Here is a 23770-nt window from a genome sequence, read left to right on the forward strand (position 1 = left end):
GACTAACTTCTCCTATTGATTTCAAGGGGTCTAAAGCTTTGGTAGCTTGTGGATCCAACCTATTATGTCAACATAATACGTACATAATATGTTTAACTTTAAAAGAGACTGAAATATTCTCCCCCTCCTTCCTTAACTCACTTACCGTATTCATATAATTGACATTGAGAGCATTACCATATTATATACACACACACCATATTATTGACAGCATTACCATATAGTAAATTACATTATATCACATAACCAGGCATCACAGATGCACCCTCCCAATGGCCTTGGGTGAAGGCAGTGTGTGAAATATGACTGGCGGTGCAGGAAATACTGTTTTTATGTTGGGAACTCAGGATCAGCATATCCAATATGAAGTTGGTAACTTTATTTCACGAGAGAGAGAGAGAGAAAAGGCGGGCCGCATCAAACACAAGAATGCAAAAAAGAGGCAAAGTCTCAAAATGGTACTTAAAAATGCAATTCAGTTAAATAATAAAATGAGTAATGCATTTTAGTGATGAATAAGGACACAAGAATACATTTTTCCTAGCCAGGCATCATCTCTCAAGCTTTGAGAAAATAAGTTTTTCACCAAAACACACTGGACATTTTACGATGGTATTAAATTGCCTACTTTCCCCCAGTACCATTATATTTGCTTTCTTTATTTTGCAAACTTTTTGGGGGAGGGGTGGGGGTTGATTTCTATTTTCAGAATACTGCTAAAACTTGTTTTCTTTTGGGGGGGGGAAGATGTTACTTCCCTCCCAAAAAGATTCAGTAGAACTCATTATTTTACCAGCATGTAGCAGTCAAGAGTGAGTGCAAGAAGGTGATTCTCAAGCTGTTATTTCATGTACAGCCATAAGATTTTTTCTTTGTTGAGAGTGGACTTGCTGTCATCGAGTAATTGTATTACTGCATTCATATGTGTTGCTCTGTAGGCTCACTGTAGACTTCTCTGTTAAAAAGAGTTTCACTTATTCAATGCCTTAGGTCTCAAATTTCCTTCAGTGTTCCTGGTATATTTTTGAAGGAAAGCTTGTTATGTTGCTATTGAATAATGTATGTCTTTTTTATTTGTCCCTAGAGATAGTTTAAATAGTGTTAAATCTTAGCATTTTATCATTCTAATGTGTTTCAGTCATAACTCTCTCTCTCTCTCTCTCTCTCTCTCTCTCTCTCTGTGTGTGTGTATGTGTATATCCTCAGAATATAAAATAACAGCTCCCTCCAGTCTTACATGCATTATGGGAACTGATTTGAATTAGAATGTTCCCTGATTTGTATAATCTTTTTTCCTATAAATATGAGGAAATGTTCAGTTTTTCCTTTAATATTGTTTGTAGAATAATTCATATAATTAAACCAAACTGTTATAGAGCTGAAGTCCTACATGTCTGCTCTGCCTATGTTACAGATAACATAGTCATCAAAATGTAGGGTGCCCCTACGTCATCTGGTTTTACCTTGTGCTGTATTGTGGGATTTTCTTCCTCAGGTGCCAGAGTAACTTTGCTAGCTTGGGTGCTACACATCTTGTCTGGTTGGGTGGGCTGGAGTAGGAGAGAACCATTTGCTGCTCTGCTGCAGGCAGCAAAAAGTCTTTTGGGATGGCCCTTGAACCGCAAATGTTTTTCAAAAGGTGGAAATGAACTTTCTAGTTATACGGAATCTGTTTGCATAAATTCTGATACAGAAGAGCCACTAAGACTATGAGCCTGATGCAGGATGTTCCCAATTCTAATTCATCTCAGTAGCAAATTCAATCATGGAAATGGAACAAACACTGCAATTAAATGAAATGAACTCACAAGAGGGCATTAGGCAATGGCCATTTTTTGGATGGCAATGAATACACCAATGGCTGAAGCATTTATTTAACTAAAATAGGCTGATAAAATTAGCAAAAGCAAGACAATACATCCAAAGCATGAAGCATACGTTACTTCAATCACTGCCCCGTACTCTTATTGGAAATCAGCAAATCAGATAAGGGTAGTGAGGAACAGCTCCAATGGCCTTACCTGTAACATCTGTCTCAGCATACGGTGAAGTTCTCAATTGTTGTGTTCAGGGGAATCACATATCCTTTCCTTGATCCTTCCCATTCTGGACATAGTCCCATGATGTCATACATTCTTGTAGACTGGAAAACAACCAACCTCAACAATTAGCAGGCACCCAGCACAGAGCTTCCATCTCTACTTTTGGCTGTCCTTGAATTCTTGCCAGAGTCTTTATCTGCCAGTTTGAGCATAGTGTCAACAGTCTTAGCCCTAGGATCTCACCTTGGTACCTCCCATCAGCTTAATGAACAGGCACAGTGGCACTCGAGACATTGGCAAGAGAACTGGTGCACCACTAACTCCTTGAAATACACTTATCTTTTGCATTTCCATTACAAATGGATTGACAAGATACTGAAGATAGCTAGCTGCATCTATTTCTCCTTTTTACTCTAGGCTTGAGAGTTGAACCTGAGTATTTATCACCCCAAGTAAACAGTCACCTCTACCAAGCAGTTATTTGCTGCTGATGCAGGAACCCCTCATCCTATGTCGACGTAGAGCTCTTCAGTCTCAAAAAGACACCTCCCCATGCACAAAATATGTGCATGTAGCTTCTTGTTCATTGAAGTCAATGGAGAATCCCTTGCAAGCAACGGACCTGTATATGCACATTGCAGAATGGGAAGGATACCGGATTGTAACTTAAACAGTAATTTAGATTTCATCAAAGATATGTTTACAATACATTAATCAGTGGGGGATTACATATGAGTGTTATAGTCTGAGATGCCATTATCTTCCCACTCCACTATTGAATTCATAGAGCTACTTCAGTCAGATTCAAATGAAAACTTATTTCATAGATTTCGTTCTTTTGATTCTTGTGCAATGCCAGCTCTCTAAGAAGTGGGAGAATAACAGTGATGAATTGTGTGGAGGTTTTTACATTTTCAGCTGCAGAATTTCAAAAGTGATGTATTATGTAGTTCTGACTCATAGTAGTATATACAAATCAATTTGTTAAATTTAGATGAAAATAATAAAGGAAGTTGGGATTGTTCTTCTGTTTGACAAAGAAGAGCTGAACAGCTGAGTTTTAGTCCTTGATTTGTTTTGCATAACAGATGCATTTGTGCTTTCTTCTTTAACATCAGCATCAATCTCCTTTGTTGAAAGTGTGCTTATCTCAAAACAACTACAAGAGAATTTTTCTTCTTGTTGGCTTGGCATGTGTCCCCCCCACCCCACCCGGCCTCTGAAGTCAAGCCTGATATAATAGCCTTGATACCAAGGCATCTCACTTCCAAAAATCTTCATGGATTATATGACACACATTTCACTGACTACAAATGATTCTGTTAAGACATTTTGTTATCAGTAGCCACTAGCTGAGAACGGGCAAGCACGGTATTATAACACTGTCTATTAAAAAAATAAAAGTAAGGAAAAGTGAATGATAATACCAATTTTAAAATGAACTTGATACATACGTAAACTCCATTACAACTGGCATACACTAGTCCATCTTGGTGACATCATCTGCCCCATGCAAGGAGATTAAATTAACTTAAAATAAGAAATGGTGGCAAGTCACATATACTGTTATGGGGTCAGCGTCAAACAATAAAAGCAAAAGCTTAGCCTGCTTGAGATTACTGTCTGTTTACAGAGTTGACAAAGCCAAAAGCCTCATGCTAAACCTCTGGAAATGAGAGCGTTTTAGCAAAGTCTAATATGCTTCTTGGTTTAGGTGGCAGGCTAATCTTTCCTATTCTTGCCATAACAGCAGAAAATGTGAGACAGCTATTCAGTCTGACATATGACACAGAAGGCGAACTAAATACAACCAAATTGGTCTTGGAGGGAGGGGTGGGAGGGGGAAAAGGTGAAATGGAAGAAAGGATTGAGGTTAAAACATCCAGCCTGTCCACAGACAATTGCAGTATCTCCACGCTTCGGAATAGATAGTCTTAATGTTGCAGTTTCTTTTTGAGATCAAGTAGTGTAGTGCAATCCTGTCTTAGGTACCACCTGTTTGGAATGGTCTTTGTCAGACGGCTTCTCGATGTCTATATTTATAGTGATACAGCTAAGAAGCTTATTTTGTTCAGGATGCCCTGCGTTTATTCCAATATCTTGGAGAAACCTATTTCTGTGTAGCCTCACTTTTTGAGAGTGTGTCATGCTATAATGTAACGTCCCTGTGCATAGGATGGGAATGAGATGGTGACACTGACAGATGCCTGGCCTCCTCCCTCCTCACCATATCCAAACAGTGTATCGGCTGCAGAATGCCTCTGATCTGCAGTCCTGGGATTATTCCAAAATATCTTCCTTGCCCAACAGGTAGAATCTTTTCTGATATGTATTGAAATATAGAATTTGATGAAACTAAGAAAAAAGGAACATGTTATTAGTTGGCACCTAGGTACAAATGAAGCTTGCAGAGAAAATGCTCTGTTTGTTATGGTCCCAGCAAAATTAGTTTATTTATGTGTTTGTTATTGAGTCATTAAGTTTCTCAGGAGTTGTTCATGTTTTACCATACCTTTTTATTTCAGATTTTTCTACTCTAAGCACTCCCATCATTGCATGACATTGGGAGTATGGAATGTCTATCCCTTTACACCTGTTGGAGGGATGCCTTGGAAAGTTGGGAGAGATACAGGAAAAGTAATGACAGTGGTCAGTAGCTGCCATCGAGAGGCCTTGTTTGCATTTAATGACAACCCAAGTATGGTTGGTCATTGTGACATGGGTTGTCTTTACCTTGCACAATGGTTTAACTACATGTTGTTAACCATGAACAACCCAAGTGGAGAACCCATGGTTTGTTGCTGTGTTATGAACTCTGGGTTGTGCATGATTAACAAGCTATAGGGGCTGTTTACACAACACAATAATCCACACACCGTGGTTGAGTATGTGTTTTTTTGTTGGGTTGTTTGTTGAACCATAGTGTGTTGCATGTATAGGTGATGAGAAAATAAAGAGATGACACAACTGTATGGATTGAAAATCAGGCCACATTTACTGAATTAGATCTGCAAAGGGGTCCCTGGGTGGCTACACCTCTATGCTGGCACTAGCCAGACAACGTAATCAGGCAAAACATTCTTTGCTTGCTGGATGTTGATTATAGAATCGGCACCTCTCATGATTCCCTGCTTTGGGGAAAGGGGGGGATATCCCCTGTTACATCCCCCAGGCTGTGAAACTCCAATGTAGGTTGCTTGTGGAACCATGGGTTGTTAATTGAATCATAGGTTAGTGAGTTATTTGAACTCAGGACATTTTCTGCAGGGTGGCTTATTGACCACCCTGAACATTCCAACAACAAACTATGGGCTTTCAAGGTGGCTCGTTCAAGAAAAACAAGCCACAGTGTATGGTTAACAAGCTGCCTGTGGAAAATGTCTTGAATTCAGACAACATGCTAACCCACAGTTCAAAAACAACAACCCCCACTCAACCACTGAGTGTGGGTTAGTGTGTTGTGCAAACCTAGTCATAGGGAAACCATAGTGCAAGTTTTGTATGTAATGACAACCCACCATACAATGATAACCCATACTCAACTTGTACTCTGGATTGTTGTTACATATAAACCAGGTCAATGTCTTTCCCTCAGTTTCCCCCACCCAACCCTAATTGACATCTGTGGGGGATCTTTGTCAGGATTGGGGAGGGAGAGCTTAAATATCCCTTCTAAATGCACTGCAGTCCTAATCTGGATTGACCAGCCCATGCTTATTTTTAAATTAATATGAACAACAGATGCACATTGTGTATTTAATGCAATAAGTAATTTTACCCTGTTACAATACTTACTCTTCCTGCAAATGTATCTATAGGGAACTCTGTGTGCTGTAGAGTGGGAATTTAATTTTCTTCTGCATTTGATTTTGATTTTTGAAAAATTTCAAATTCTTTCTTTCCTGAATATGTTCCTTTGCTAAGTGCCCTCTCTCTATCATTCCCATCACCAATGGCTCATCTACACCAAGCAGGATATTCCATTATGAAAGTGGTATATAAAAGGCAGGAGGCACATCAAGCAGGATATAGTGGTATGAAAGCGGTATATAGTGTGTCAATGGGCCCCAACAGTTGTCAGTGCACTTCAATACCACTATAAAGCAGTAGAGTGCCTCCTGCCTTTTATATACCGCTTTCATGCCGCGTTCATAGTGGAATATCCTGCTTGGTGTAGATGAGGCCCAAAGCTCATTCTGTGCTCTTAAATTTGCAGGGGGGAATGAAGCTAAAGAGATATAGGTCCAGTCTAAATTAGCTGACCTTAGGTTCCATAAAAATCAGTGGGATAAATTGGTCAGGAGTTAAGTCCATTGATTTCAGTAAATTAGTGTGGATGCAACCTACAGCCCCTTCTTGCACACCCTGAGTTATGGTCTCCTTATCAGGAATCTATACACTGATATGGGTGTGCTATGATGGGTGCCAGGTGGCCTGCCTAATATTATTATTTTTTAAAATAAGCATGCATCGTTGCTAAACATCCAATTAAGGTATTATCTAGTTTGACCCTTTCACTTCTCTTTTGTTGATGCAATATGCTTGTGGAAGGGCCAGAAGAGGGGATGCATCGAACCCTCACATGAGCAGATGTCCACTCATGCAACGGGACTTTTGCTCATCCCTGCAGCCGCCCTGACCCCCCAACCTTCTCTAGAGGGAGCAGATTTGGAGGGGGTATGCAGGGGGAGAGGAAAAATCTGTTCCTCTAGTGGTGGAATGATGGAATGACACCATTGGATAGAACCCTGAGGATCACAGGATTTGTCATGACTCTACTTTTCTCCCAACACTTGCTGTCATCCCCTGACACTACTGTTGCCTTGCCCTTTGATGGAAGAATTGTGTCCACCAAGTGTCCACCACTAAGCATACCTGCATTCTGTCAGTGCATCACTAATACCCCACCAGCATAGGACCAATGGTGGAAGTGTTTCTTGAGATATCTAGTTACTTGGCACCTGCCAAATCTTAAAACCCCTCAACTGGCATATCTTTTGGAATGGGCCGTATCTTACCTTATGGTATCACTAAGAGCTGTCTTTGCATTTCTGTTACAAGAAAGATCCCCAAGAACTTAAAAATTGCCCCATGTAATCCCATAATTGAGAAGAAGAGTCAATTTCTAAAATATATGCCATCAGCTAGTAAATAATGGTAGCCATAAAATATTTCATAGCGTGTAACATTATAAATATTGGAGTCTGGATTAATGGGTGGAAATTTGTGGTGAAGTGTATAAATATGCCCTTTCAGAATCTAAAGGGAGAACATTTATTATGTATTTATCATTGTTCCTGTTCAGCTAAACCTGAAGCATTTTAAAAAGGAGCTTTAAAAAGTTAGCATATTCCTGATTCCATTGAAACACATATTGCCTATTTACATTCCAAACTGAACTCCAGTACCTGTGGTGGTTTCTGCTTCCTGATTTCTATAGGGACAGCTCTAAGCTAAATCACTTGTTTTTACTAGCAGGATTCAGTTGCTAAGTGCCCAAGAGAGAAACAAGAGAAAATAGGATGTTATTTAAAAATGTGGTTTACTGCAATGTTACAAAATTGGATTGAGTCTGAAAGGGAGAAATACAATCCTTTAAAAGAAATTTCTTTACTTGCTGCTCCTGAAATGAAATGATATTTATCCATATTCAGAAAGTGCTCCGAGTAAACAGTCTTGCAAGATATGAGGTGTTGGCAACACATACTCACTGTCCCTTTCTGAACCTAAAACCACTCTAAATTTAGACCTGCATGATTATTTCTAATGGTGGCTTTCCCTTAATGGAAAGCACTTGCATGAATTTGAGCACCCACTTCACCAATCACTCCGACCCCCCTGAAGCTTCCTGCCAACCATCTTGGGAAGCTGCTCCTAAGGGTTGGGGGAACTATATTTTATTTATTTATTTATTGCATTTTTATACCGCCCAATAGCTGACGCTCCCTGGGCGGTTCACAAAAATTAAAACCATCCAAAATATAAAACAAACCGTATAAAAACATGATATAAAATACAATATAAAAGCACAATATAAAACTACCAGAACAGAATGGGAAACGGCATGGTGGAGGAAACAGAGAAAATCAGGTACCCCAACTTGTGCGATTAGAAGCACATTCTGATAAGTCATCCACTGGATACAATATGCAACAATTGTTCCAGCTTCACAGTCACACAAAGTGTTTTAGGGTGACCTGTGCAGATTGTTGAACTGGTTCAGTTTATATTGCAGGAATGAGCTTCTCTCTATCAATTATCAAAAAACAAAATTCATGATAATTGGTCACTTGATGAGAATAAATTGGAGCAAGTATTTTTCTTTAAGTATCTTCATGTGGTTATTCAGTGGACAGGTACATGGTCTTCGCAGGTTCAATCAAGCTGGTAGAACTTTAAATGGACTATTACAGTTCTATTGTACAAAAGGGGGCAATCTGGTTAAGCCCACTCTAGAATTGTACAAGACCAGGGTTCTGCCAAAATTGCTATATGGAGCACCACTTTGGTCTATGGCCAACTTAGATCCATTAGAAAGAGCTCAAAATATTTTTTTGCATAGACTCCTGGCAGTTCCCATTTCTACAAAATTAGAATAGGTCCATGCAGAACTGGGTGTAATGACAATCAAAGCTGAAGCTCTTAGACTAGCCCTGCTTTTCTGGTTAAAAATCATTTTTAAGCAAGTATCAGAATTTGTTCTGATGGTTTTGGAAGAGATGGGCCCAAACTCATGGAAGCATAAAATGCAGTTGGTTGCCATGAATTTGGGATCCATCTCAAGGTTATGATAGAGCTAAAGTATTACTTCTCCAAAGGCTCAAGGATACTGAGATGCAATCTCAGGTGGTTGAGATCAAGACTTTCCAATCCAATAATTTCTGTGCCTCCTTTATTCCTTTCTATTTATCTTTTCCTAGATACTTGGTAGATTTACCAAATATTAAAATGAGGGTAGCCTTCACTTGGGCAAGATTAAATGTTCTCCCGTTGGTAGATTGGGTAGGTCGGCGTAAAGGGTTCCTAAGAAGAATAGAGTATGCGGTTGCAATTCTGTGTCAATTAAAGATACTATTCATGTATTGCTAGAATGCTCTATTTATAATGATCTTAGAACCAAATATATTCAACCGCTTTTAAGATTGTTGAAAGGAAGGCCATCCTTTGTTAAGGCTTGTTTCCTGTTGTCTGATGCTGAGAAGTATGCATCATTTAGGACATCTAAATTTCTTGTCAATGCTCTACAAAAATGTGCTATAAAGTTTAAAGGCTGTATGGAAAACTATTCAACTCTTAATGGTCTATTAATAGAGTTCTAAATTGTATAGTTCCCCCCTTTTCTTTTTACTGTATTTGTGTATAATGGCAATTTGCTAAGACACAATATACTGTGATTTGGTTTGTTTTTAGGGTGTCAAATGGGCAGTAGCAGCTCTTTCAGCACAAGGGAAAACTCGAGTTTGGAGGAGCTTTCAGGAGCCCTGTTGTTGTTGCTGGTACTACATTTACATCACACTTGCAGAGAACCCAAGGTGGCTTACATGGTCCTTTTTCTCTCTATTTTATCCTCCCAGCAACCCTGTGAGGTAGGTTAGGCCAAGAGTCAGTAACTGGCCCAAAGTCAGTCAGCTTCATGGACATGTGGGGACTATAACTCAAACTGTGAGAGCATTGTGGTCATTTATTGCTAAATGATTCAATAATACCTACCACTCAATCCCCACATGGCACATCCCCTGTTCTTGATCTACCTGTATAACTACCTGTTATAACTTTATAACTACCTGTTATAAAGCACAATCTCTCTCAGTTACAAACAACAAGACTTGTGCATGCCACTTGTGAACACACCCTTCTTTTTGTTTACAATGTTCTTTTGCGTTTCTCTATTCCATTAGTCTCCACTGTTCTTCTTCTCCCCTCACCCCCTTTGAGAATGAAAACAGCCCCCCTCTCTGCTTGTTTCCTTTTAATACTAAGCTCTTCCTTTTGACAGACTTTAAAAATGGAAGCAATAATGACATACTGAACAACAATCTGGTGCAGAGATAGTAAGCTTAAGATCCCTTCATTTGACTGAGCTGCATCCCCTCTTTTTTTTTATGAATATTGAGTCACATTGCACAATACCTTAGACTTAACCACAATTACACACACCACTCACCCTATCATATCTGAAGACTGTTGCACATTTTTGTACATATTTTACAGTATCTTTGCCAAACAGGAAACTAAATTAGTATTTAAATTGTATGTAAACAGCATGCTTGTAGTTCTTCCCACTGTTTAATTATGTCAATAGTATTACGAAGGTTTTAAAGATTAAATCAAGAGTAAATTTTCTCCCTGAGTAGCTTGACAATAAGCTGTATGCTCTTTCAGACCTCTCTAATTCTTTGCATGTGGAATAATGATTATGACAATAACACTTCGCAGTTCTGCAGTGAAAACTAAGGGTCAATGAGCTCAGAACTTTAAAAATATGTATGGTAACTAATGGATAGAAGACTGGATTCTTATTGATTTTGACTTTTCATAAAATCATAGAATTGTGGAGCTGGAAGGGACCACAAGGATCAACTAGTCCAACTCTCTGCAACTTGCGGGAAAACCAATTAAACCATCCATGAGAGGTGTCTGTCCAGCCTCTTCTTAAAAACCTCCACAACTTCCATAGGTAGACTGTTTCACTGTTATACAGATCTTACGGCCAGGAAGTTTTGCCTTATATTTAATTGAAATCTAGGTAGCTGTAACTTATACCCATTATTTCAGGTTCACATGACACACTAACCCAGAATGTTTAGCTCAAAATGTTTAACCACCATGTCGTAGAATGTCCTCTGTGCATTTAGCCAGCCAGTGATGCAGCCATGTTCTGTGGCAAGAACTACAGCGGCAACAACTTCAGGTATGCTGTTTACATAGGGATGGATGAAATTGCTTGTGTGGTGCTCAGTGGACGCTTGCACCACCACTGTTGCTACCCGCTACCATGGGCTGTGCGAGCCTCCTCGCACTTGCGAGGCCTCAGCAAATGCTCAGCATCTGCCCATAGCCACTGCCAAAATTGCACATTTCCCCTTTCCATGCTAATGGCAGCCGCCATTGATATATTCATTCATTCTTGCCCAACCCCAAGCTAAACGTGTCCATGTTTTAGTAACAGTAAATACAGGAAACATCCCTTTTGACTGTTTCAGGCTCACAGGTCATTGCTGCTTGCAGCCTGTTAAAAAAACTGGTGCAGCTGTCATGCAAAATAGGATAGATAAATATTAAATGCATTTAGTTCAACACATTTTTGAAAGTTATTGCAATGCCCACAACCACCTGGTTGGGTGATCAACCCTATCTGCTATTTTTTTTTTCAAAGCTGTTCAATGGCTCTTCAGTGACCTGTCCAGCATCATCATCCTTGTAAGGCAAGAGTCTTGGGAGAAGAGTCGATAACCACTGCAAATGTTGGTTATTCAGACCAGGGACTGGGATGAAGGTCGAACAGGGGATGTGTTCAACCTGTTTATTGTTGTGAACAATAAACAGGGGATGTTTATTGTTTTACTCTGTACAGCACCATGTACATTGATGGTGCTATATAAATAAATAATAATAATAATAATAATAATTGGTGCAAAAAGAGGAAATGCACAGTTTCCAGAAGCTTTGAAAATTGTGCACTTCTCCTTTCACATGAATGGGACTCAGACACACTCAGCACAAGCAGGACCTGCGCCCGAACACCTGCGAGTCCCCCCACAAATGCTTGGCAGCGGCCCACCCTGGCTGCCAACATCATGCACTTCCTCGTGCATCAATGGCAGCTGCCTTTGGTGCAAAAGGGGGAAGTGTGCAATTTCTAGAGGCTCCGGAAATTGCGCATTTCCCCATTTCACATTAATGGCAGCCACCATTAGCGTGGAAGGGGGAAATGCAATTTCCCAAGCCTTGGGGAATTGCATGTTTCTCCCCCCCCCGCACCAATGAGGGCCTTAAAGGCTGCTTTGATGCAAGGGTAAACCTTTACTTTTAAAGCCACCATTGGTGCAGGGGTAACACACTGCAGTACCGAAACTATTCCCTGACACATGGCTATCCTACAATACACATCTCCCCAGTTCTGAAGGGCTATTCTTTAAGAGTTAAAAATTGTGGATATAAATAATTATTAGAAAACATGGTTTGAAGTATTCTTAAAACTGTGAAAGAATCAGTTGTTGTTATGGGCAGAACACTCCACAGGGATCTGCGTTTTCTTGATGTTAAAGAGGAAGAGGACCTGTGAGAGCAGATAGGTGGCCAGCTATATGTAAAAGGCCTTTTCTTTGGTGGCCCACACTGCTGGAATAAGTTGCCATTGAGGGTCTACCAGGCCCTATCACTGCAGGCTTTTAAGGCCTGAAAACTTACTTGTTTTCTATTTATGTTTATCAGACTGGGTTCCCCTATTTATGTTAACCGACTGGGTTATAGCTGCAATTGGGTTGTAGCTTCTGTCCTATGCTGGTGTTTATCGTTGTTCTTTAGAATGTTTGCTGATGTTTCTGTTTTTATTATGTTTTTATTGTTTTTATTTTTTGTTTACCATTTTTAATATCACATTTTTATTCTGCATTTTATCGTTGAGCGTTACCTTAGGAGGGCTCCTGCCCTGAAAGGCAGCCAAGAAATATTTTAAATAAATAAAATTTTACAGAGCTCCAAATAAGCACCGGAATCTGTGAATGCACACCAGGCTTTTTGAATAAGAGCTTAGGGCAAAGATCCAGAGTTGTGTAGATGCCAGATCAATACCCAAAGTGGGGCTTATGCAGGCATTTTTCTTTCAGCAGCATCCCTAAACTGATGCCTAAACCAATGTTTCAAATCTGCCTGTGTGTATATAAAAAACAACTTGTTAAGGTTTGGCCTAACCATACATGATTATATATATATATATATATATATATATAGAGAGAGAGAGAGAGAGAGAGAGAGAGAGAGAGAGAGAGAGAGAGAGAGATCATAAATCAACCTCATGATTGCACTGCAGCTCTACTTGGCAAACCACTGCTTCTCCATTATTCTAGGGTAAAGTTTCAACACATGCACATATAAATGACAATACAAATTCCAAAGTATTAGAGAATTAGATGTTAGATTTACAGTTCTTTTCTCCTCCAAAATGTCCCCGTTGTATTTCACAGTCTTCTGGCAGCTGTCACAGTGTAGTATCATTACCACATGCTGCTTAACTGTTACATCAGATAAGTAAATCCTAAGAAAAGTGTTGAATTTTTTATTTGCGACATTTCAAGTTCAAGACTCGAAGTAAGGGTATTTTTTAAAAAACCTATGCAATGGCACACACTGTAATTTACCCCAAGGCTCATAAGAGAGTAGGGAGAGCATGAAAAATATCTTGCAAGAGAACTGGGCCTTGATCCAACTAAAATAAGTTGTGTTAATGTCCCAGTGAACTCAATGAAGCATGGCAGTCTTTGGCTAACTTAAGTCCCAATGATTTCAGTGGGGCTTGAACATGGCTATCTTTAGATGGATTGGGCTGCTTTTTTGGAAATTGCGTTTCAAGACCATGATCTTGGCTTTAATTATTTCATCTATTTGCTGGAACTGTGTTTTCTACACTATAGCCCCAAGTTATGTCTTACCTCAGCCAATCTATATGTTAGTGGAGAGCATCAAATTATGGGCTAGAAAAAAGTGTTAAAATAAATAGTCCAGTTTCAAATGCACATGGCAAGATGCCACAGATTGGATGTGCTTGTGACATTCTAATAGGGAATACAAATGTAAAATCTAATAATGCATGTAGAATGAGATTGAAAACGTCAATTTTATCTAGCATCTCAGTGGTGACCAATCAAGAAAGAGATCTAGGGGTTGTGGTGAACAGCTTGATGAAAATGTCAACCCAGTGGGCAGCTGCTGTAAAAAAAGGCAAACTTATGTTAGACATAATTAGAAAAGGAATTGAGAATAACACTGCCAATATCATACTGCCTTTACATAAATCTATGGCGTGACCACATGTAGAATACCATGTATTTTTCTGGTCACCACACCTAAAAATATATTGTAAAGCTGGAAAAAGTGCGGAAAAGGGCAACTAAAATGATCAAGGGGCTGAAACATCTCCCTTATGAGAGAAAGGGCGCTCCTAGATGAGGCCTTAGTGCGCCTTGAGAGCCGGTTTCCCTGCTGTGCTTCCACATGACGCACAGGGGAATCCGGCTCCAGGCCGCACTGAAGCCTCCTCTAACGCGCCATAAGCGAAGTCGCTTATGGCGCGCCTTTTCCCCAGCCCCGGCCTGAGGCAGGGGCTGGGGAACGTCTAGCTACTTCCGTGGCTTTTTGCAGCTACTTGCTTACTCGCGAGTAGCCGCAAAAAGCCGTGGACTGGCCACAGCGCTGAGCGCTGTGCCCATCGGCCGGGGGAGATCCTGGAGACGACACAGCACAGACACACACACACGGAGGGAGAAGGAGAGACGACACAGCACAGACACACACACACGGAGGGAGAAGGAGAGACGTCACAGGAGTGGATGGGGGGGTTAACTAAAAAAAACCCTTACCTTCTCCGCAGTCTTCGGGCCGCACGTGGCCCCTTTAAACTTTAAAAAAAATGGCAGACGCTGCAGGGATCCGACATCCCTGTGCGTCCCGCGTCTGGAAGCCCGGGCGGCGTGCGCTAACATCAGCGCACTGTCGCCCCGCCTCCCTGCCGGCTTATCCCGGCAGGTCTAGCAAAGCCCCAAGTCACAGCAACTGGGATTGTTCGATTTGGAAGAAAAGGGGAGACATGATGGAAGTGTACAAAATTATGCGTGGTGTGGATCAGGAGACATCCCCCCCTCATAAAACTAGAACCTGAAGTCATCCCATGAAGCTGATTGATGGGAGATTTAGAACAGATAAAAGGAAATACTTCTTCACACAGTGCATAGTTAAGCTATGAAATTTGCTACCACAAGATATGATAGCCACCAATTTGAATAACTTCACAAGGGGTTTAGACAAATTCCTGGAGGAGAATTCTGTCAATGGCTACTAGTCCTGATGGCTATTTACTACTTCCAATATCAGAGGCAGTATGATTGAGTACATCAGTTGCTGGGGAACATCGGTGGGAGGGTGCTGTTGCACACATATCCTGCTTGTGGGTCCTGGTCAACAACTCATTGGCCACTGTATGAACAGAATGCTAGACTAGATGGACCCTTGGTCTAATCCAGCATGGCTCTTCTTATGTCCTTATGAGCATCCATGCCTATGTCATATTCAAATGATCTGTTCATACATATATCTAGGGCAGAGGCGCAGGACATCAGGCTCAGGACGAAAATCTGCCCCTTCTGGGGTCCCTTTTTATCCCTCTGGGTTTCCCAGGTGGCTACATCCCTTCTCATTAACCCCAGTCCTTTTCCTCTGGCTGTTGATTGAAAGCTTTCTTGGTTTTTGTGCAATTCTTTCCCTTCATTCTGACACCTCTCCTATGCCTTAGTTACTGGCAGTAATACCTTTAAACTAAAATATGCTTGTATTTTGGTCCCACCGCTCTTTTCTCCAAAATGGAATTTGACCGACAGGGTGAAAGAGATGCAACTTCCTTGATATAGCCGATGACCCTTATATAGCCAATGTCCAGAATCAACCCCATTTTGCATCTCTTGGAGCCACATCTGAACTCAGTTACAATCTGCATCCAAAGTCCATACATTTCTGAGCTTGTGATGTAATTTGTGGAGCCCAAAAATGCATTCGATGACATGCATACATTTTAAAAATACGCATGAAAAGCATATAATTTTGAAAAATGTGCAAAAATGCTTTATTCAATGGGAGAAAAGTGCATCCATTTTTTTTTAAAAAAAATGTACACAACTGATGCATACATTTGGAAAAATGTGCATAAAATGCACATGATTTTTTGTGCAAACAAGAAAAAAAACTCAAAGCTTGCAATCTCATACGGATCCATCTCATAAGGAGTATTGAGGTGGCATTTGGAGAACTTTGACAAGCTCAGGTTTTGTTGACTCGCACATCCCTAGAATCATGTTCCTTTACTGAATAACTATGTACTGAATATGGAGCTCTTCATGTGCCCAGTGATGTAGTTTAAGGACATTTCCTAATCTCAAAAGAGTAAAGGGAGCACAATTGCTTGAGCGTCCAGCAGCGAGAAGGATGGATGTTTGGCATGCAACTGACAGAGGCCACTGTACCCCCATTGAATAGTTTTGGCTTCATATTCATCTTTGGAATACATGCAGCATTCAGAGAGATGCATTTTCCAAGCTGAGAGATGGTTCAACATCACTCTATCTGTACCAATTTTTGCAACAATTTGAATAATAGTCCTTGACTATAATGAAAGATTGCCTGAACTGCCCCCGTTCCTTCCCAGCTTTTGTTGCTCACTAAATAAATTATGCTCGGGTAGTGTCATTTCAGAGAGACAGCCCTGCCCTCTGCACACATTATGGCAAGTAAAACAGGCTTTCCAAGTGGAAAATAAGTATATATCTTTTTTCTTTTCTTTTTTTAATATTGGCAGCAGGGAGCTATCTTTTTATAATTCGTCCCATCATGTCATCATGTTGCTTAATATCCTATAATGACCACCTGGCACCATGAATTAATGAAATGTTGACTCTGCTGAATATTTAAAGAGGGGTATACTTATCAGTGAGGAAGGCTCTTATTAGCGCATGTAGTAGTCCTTCATGCTGAAATGAAGATGCAAATCATCGTTATTTTAATATGGCACAAGGAAAAAATGCTTGTGTTTGTGAAGGCAGCTCTTCAGAAACAGCTCATTGACCCTGAAGCCCTTACTATGCATTCCCCAAAGGCATGCCAATAGCCAGCCTTCAAAAATAGTTAAAGAAGCTTTAGGTCTTGTCCACTGAGAGAAACAACAACACTCCCCCACAGCAAGAAGGCAATTTCAAAATAAGAGTAAAGTGTGTCCCTCCCCCACTGCTGTTTATGGGAAACAAAAATTAAATAAAAGTTGTCTCTTTGGTTGCTGATACACTATTGCTTCATATCATGATGTCAGGAATATAGGAAACTGCCTTAAACTCAGTCAGGCCGTTGGTGGTCCATTTAGCCCAGCATTGTTGACACTGATTGGCAGAAGTTCTCTAGGATTTCAAGCAGGACGTTTTCCACCCTTACCTGCAGATTCCACAGATTGAACCTGAGTTTTCTGCATGCAAAGTATGTGCTCTACCACTGAACTACATGCCCTGCCAACATTAAAATGGTGAAATTGTATGGGTGGGACCAGCAACAACGTGGTAACTTCCGATGCCCCTATCATCTCACTGAATACATGTTGCTGGTATGCATATAAAACACTGTCAGCCTTTCCATGTGACCTTTCTGTTCTTCTAGCATTACTGGAGATGGAACCAGTGCCAGCTCCAGGTTTTTGACACCCTCAGTGAGCCCACTCCCTCAGTGAGTCTACCCTCTCATTGGCACAAAGTGCTATTGCTCCTCATTCTCTTTCCCATCATTGTTACCCCTTGCCTACAAGATAGGCAGAGAGCCAATAAGGAAATAGGCAGTGGCATCTACTGCTCCTCTTTTCATCACCACCACCACCACCACCACCACCACCACCACCACCACCATCAGGGCCAGCATGAGTGGCAGGTGCAATGATGAAAAGAAGAAGCAACTTCAGGGAGCTCTTGTCAGTAGTCCATTGCTGATGTGTAGGCCCTCAGAAGGTGCCTGACCATGCCTACCTTTGATGTTGGCTGTGGATGGAGCCTTGAAGAGTAGAAACCATGAGACAGCATAAGAAATGTTGTTGTTGTTGTTGTTGTTGTTGTTGTTGTTGTTGTTGTTATTATTATTATTTGTATCCACCCTTTGCCCAATTCTTAAGGGTTATCCAAATAGTCACCTATCAAGGATCAGCTCAGAATGTGCAACTACTTGAACTTAACTGTGTTGTGTATTCAAATGAGAGTATCACAGATTCTTGCCCACAACCATGTAGTGCAAAGGTGGGAATATTGTTGGACTGCAGCCCTAGCAAGAATAGCCAATGATGAGAGATGTTGCAGTTTGACAACATTTGAAGAGCCACACATCCCCCAGCCTTGGTGCAGTACCTAAAACCTTTTATAAAGTTGAGCTCGGCTTTAAAGTTGAGCTCTACCAAGTCCTTGCCAATATTCTCACATCACAGCCATTCATAAGGTTATTTCTTCCTTGAATGAGAGATGTAGCTGTCTTCTGTGAGGGGCTGCGAATAAACTATTCACAGTTTGTTTCAGTCTTAAAATAAAAATGGGAGTTGATTTTGCAGACAAATCACATTAGAAGAACTGTGTGTATGGAGAATCCCCTTTGGTAATAAAAATCCAGCTGTTATTGGAGTCTATCTCTAGCACTAATGAGTAATCACAGGTTCTTTGTAAGGGAGAGAAAAGAAGTAAAGAAAAATAGCAAAGTTGGAGAGGGTTTTAAGAAAACCAAACACATTATTGGTACAGAATCAACAAATCAGGGATGTCCATCATTGGGAAATTCGGTTCTTTTTTATTCGATGGAATTCGGCAGCATGTATAACTCACTTTGTGTCTGTGAGCTGAGTGCAGGAATATTTTTGCAATTTTTTTTTGGTGGGGGAGGACATTTTGTAATTTTGGCAATTTGGCTGATTACAGCCAAATTTGAACAAAGTAATGCCAAATTTGCGCATCTTATATAATCCAGCCACAGTGTATGCAAATTTGGCTTTGATTTGCACAACTTGCTCAGAAATTTACACAAATTGCAGAACCTTCCCCCAAAATATACTTTTTTTTTTTTTTGGAAAATTTGTGATCTGGCCCAACTGTCTGCAGATTGAGTCAAGCACTGCAGCAGGAACTGAAATGATGTTTGGAGCAAAAATGCGTCAAACTCTACCTCCCAACCAGATTTCTTTAACATTCCTAAGCCAGATTAAATAGTAAAAACTAATGGCTGGAAGGCGGAATCATGTTCTCCCTTAGAACTGTTTTCTATCTCCCTATATTGTGGCAGGTCTGCAGGAGATATTTTTCTAGGATTCTTCTCATGGAAAGCTAAATCTAGTATTCCCCAAAGCATTTTTTTTCAAAAGACAAAACAGCAACAAGTAGCATATCTTCTCCCTGAAGTGAGATTGAAAAATGAAACACTGAACTTTATGGTTAAATTAGCAGGTTACTCAACGTTCTGCCTTGATGATATCAAGATAGAGGTTGCTGCTCTTATATCAATAACTTTGATTTCATAACCATGTATTCATGTTAAGAGCTTGAAGATAATTTTGGGTGGTTTTTAGTGGTTGATTGTTCTTTCTTTCTTTCTTTCTTTCTTTCTTTCTTTCTTTCTTTCTTTCTTAGTCAAGGAGACCTGGTTCTGCCATGAAGCTTGGATCAGTCACTTTCTTGCTCTCAAAGGCTAAACTACCACACAGTGTTGTTGTGAGGATAAAACAGAAGTGGGAAAACCCAGATAAGCTACCCTGTGCTCCTTGGGAAAAGGGTGGGATGAATAATTTTAAAATTCCTTCCTTGTGTCCAGTAGCCTCTGGAACGTTCTGCTAAACATCCTAAAAATAAGAAGTAACTATATTTTTAGGTGTATCACAAAGGTTTCCCACTCCCACCAAAAAGGATAGCTAAGATGCATTGTGTTTGAACAGCCCAATTCCCCATTAAATAGTTAAGGGCACTGTGCTATATGCATGTTTAGGCACACAGAGAGAAAAATTCCTACAACTCCCAGCGTTGCTGGCTGGGGAATTCTGGGAGTTGTAGGACTTTTTCTGTCTAAACATGCATAAGATTAACAGACATATTAATAGATAGTATTTCCACCGCCTTCCAAAGTTTTTCTCCCCTACATTCTAGGCAATTAATCACACAGCAGCATTTTAAATATATATTTATCTGGAAATGTCTTTCATCACTTATAAGTGTTCAAAAGATGTCATCTACTCTACCATGACTGCAAAATCTGGGAAACAGATTGCCTGTCTACACTGTCAGCATGCATAGACTTTACTCATGCCATCTAAACCTGAACAACATCTAGTATTCGCAGTGACGCAGACAGAAGATGGCAGTATTTATTCATTTGAAGAAAGCAAAGCTAGAGCTTTTACTTGTGTGTGGGGAGGTATATTTTTGGAATGGGAAGCTATTGAAAAAGGAGGTGTTAGCAATTAATTGTAATCAGGCATTCACTAAGTGCCCATCTAAGGCCTCAATCATCCAAAGAGGTATGCACGGCTTTGTCTTAAGCAACTGAGGATCAGCTTGAGTTCAAATCATGTGTGGGAAGGTAGCCTTTACTGACTCATGGCTTAAAGCTGTGTAGGCAGAAAAATAAAATACATCTTTTTTTTTTCATTAAATGGGATTAAACATCAACATGAAGCATCCTGTTTATGACAAAATATTTACTGTGGAGTTACAACAGTTATCTCCAATCTTAAGCCTTTAAAGTGCTTTGTAAGGAACATTTTTAGTGGCAGGTATAGCCATCAAGTGCTGACTATGTGAAGTCAGTGGGTGTTTATATCTAATTCTAATTGATGCTTTTCTGGAAGGTCTTCACTACTGGCTGAACGGACACCTGAAATGCTTAAGTCAATAGGGCATTGTTAGTACTTTATGCTGTGAACATAGACGGTCTGTTTGCTGTGTTTTCTGATTGGGGATGTAATCTGAGTTGGAAAAAGCAATCATTTGATGATACATTGAGTCAGTGCATTAATAGAAATTACTGTAATTGGGATTGGAGCACTCTGATTTTTCATATGTGTATTGAATTTGTCTTCAAGACATTTATTAAATGTCTAGTAATTACCCACCTGGGTGGAAAACCTGTACCCATCTATATGTTGTTGTGGTCCAATTCTCATCAGCCCCAAGAACATGGCTAGTGGCTAAGGATGATAGGAATTGTAGTCCAACAGCATCTGGATGGTTCCAGGTTGCAGTAGATATTTAAAGCATTTTCCATTATAAAGAACATCTCTCTCATCAAATGAGAGGAGCAAAATTAGGGTGACCATATGGAAAGGAGGACAGGGCTCTTGTATCTTTAACAGTTGTATTGAAAAGGGAATTTCATCAAGTGTCATTTGTATACATGCAGCACTTGGTAAAATTCCCTCTTCATCACAACAGTTAAAGCTGCAGGAGCCCTGCCCTCTTGACTAGATACAAAATTTATTTTAAAAAATTATTTAAAGTGCAATCTTACACGTATTTCAACAGAAAATCATCCTACAATCCCAAGCATTCCCCAGCCAGCCATGGTGGTTGAAGAATGCTGGAGGTAGTAGGACTTTTTCTGGCTCAGGAATGCTGGGAGCTGTAGGAATTTTTTCAGTCGAAATAAGTATAGCGATAGATTGACACTACTGCCTTGTAGTGGTATTGAAGTGCACTGATAACTGTTGGGGCACAAGCCACATTCCACATACCACTTTCATATTTCCTGCTCTTTATTCCACATTCATAATGATTTGACACAAGGTGTAGATCTGGCCTAGGATTAGGCCCTTAGTTGATTCAGATGAAGAGAGACTGAGCGAGGTGTTGAGGAAGCAGAAGGAGGAAAGTGGCTCACTGTCTTCCTTGCCCCATTTGCCAGGCTGACTGTGTATAAGTAACTACCAGAATATAAACTCTTGGTTTTTATCATTGATGGCCTTGTTAGCACAAGAAATATAAAATTGTTCTGGTTTATTATTTACATGATAATCAGCTTCTTGAACAGGGCATATGTTGGAACAGACACCTCCTGTGGTGCCAATAAACCCCAAGGCTTTACACCAAGGTGTTTAATGGTTGCAGGAGAGAGGTAGCATGAGAGGAATGCCTGCTTCCAACCCCCCTGCTTTGTAGTACCTATCAGCATTTCAAATCACTGCTACATTTTTTTCTAGTTCTGTTATTTGTTGTTGTTTCAAACAATCTTTGACTTCTCCTTGCATACTAGATTAGAAATGCACAGGGAACCCAGTGGGACTTATTTCTGAGTGAACATCCATAGGATTGTACTGTTTAATGGGACTTGCGTCCTAGTAATTGTGCTTCAAATGGCAGGCCTAAAACAATAAACGAGATGCAATAACCAAATAATGATTGATATCCATACATTGCAATACTGGTGACATTTTACACATCATCTTTGCACTAACAGCTAAAAAATTCTGTCTTCATGTCTTCTTTTGATGCAGTTTTCATAACACCATTGCACCTGAGGTCTTGTACAACTGGATCGATGGATGTATTAATATGGTTTTTATCCCTCCTTATCACATATAGCCTCAAGGCAATATGCAATGAAAAACTAAAACAATGTTAATTAAAAGCATAAGCAACAGGAAAAAAGAAGCAAAAAGCAGCTAGAAAAAAATTAAACAGCAAACGGTATTTTAAAAGCGTCTCAAACATTCAGTGCATAGAACAACAGGAAAGGCTTCTCCTGAGGTCTAAAAGGTAGTAAGATGTGTGCATGTCTATTTTGGGTGTACCACTGAATAAGTCCTCTTTCCAGTAATCACTCAGGGCTTGTCTTGACAAGGGGTTTGCCCTGGGGTGGATTCGGAGTGGTGGCAGGTCATCTACATGTCGCAGCTGCCATTGCGAAGCCATCCAGTGGCAAAGCCCAGAAACTCCACTTGAAAAAAGTCAGGCACTTACCCTGACTTTTTTGGCTGTGGAGCCGATGGTGCCCCCTTATTGGTAGGCATTGGCTGGGCTGGACAGAGAAGGGACTGGACCAGGAGCTCCAAGTCAGGAGAGCCGGTCGGGAGAGCCAGTCAGGCACCGCACATCCCTGTAAATGAATAAATTAAAGGGGGGGGGGAGGAGAGGAACAGGGCAGTTGGCGGGAGGTCAGAGGGAGGAGAGCCTATTCAGGCTGCCCTGTTGCTTCCCCCTTTTATTTATTTATTATTTTTTAATCTGTAGATGTGAAGGTTCGCATCTACAGATTAAAAACACACACACAACAAAAATGGAGGGGGGAAGAGGAACAGGGCAACCAGAGGGAGGAGAGCCAGCTGCCCCAATCCTCTCCCCTCCCTGGTGCTTGGCCCGGTGGCATCAACTCCGCATTGACGCTCCTTGCTGTGCAGATGCTGGCATCAAGACAGGGGCTCAGTTAACTTTATAGAATCCTTAGTTTCTATTGATTCAAAGCTCCAAGCAGTCTAAGACATATGTAGTACTCATAAGCAATTTCATGTTGCTATTGAATGTAGTGCCATCAGTGTTTAGTAACAACTGCCCAAGTACTGGTTGGTATCCACTGGTGTCCCTCTGCTGATGAAAGACTCTTTGATCTAGCAGACACTTCTGTCCAAATCAGGAGGAAGGGAGGTGCTATCTTTGCTGCAGCCTAAAAAAAGTGTTTTTAATCTATTTGTTTTTATGCTATGTTTTAATTTGGATGTTATTATTAGCTGCTTTGAGTACAATTTATGGCAGAGAGGTGGGATGTATCATCATCATCATCATCGTCATCATCATCATCATCATCATCATCATCAGGAAGTGTGTGTTGTGAACCGCCCAGAGAGCTCTGGCTATTGGGCGGTATAGAAATGTAATAAATAAATAAATAAATAAATAAATAAATCATGTTTTATCATCTAGTACACACTCTTACTGTTTTATATTGGAAATATGCCTTGGAAAGACCTACAT

This window comes from Elgaria multicarinata, chromosome 5, assembly GCF_023053635.1.
Source record: "Elgaria multicarinata webbii isolate HBS135686 ecotype San Diego chromosome 5, rElgMul1.1.pri, whole genome shotgun sequence".
NCBI classification, from domain to species: Eukaryota; Metazoa; Chordata; class Lepidosauria; order Squamata; family Anguidae; genus Elgaria; species Elgaria multicarinata.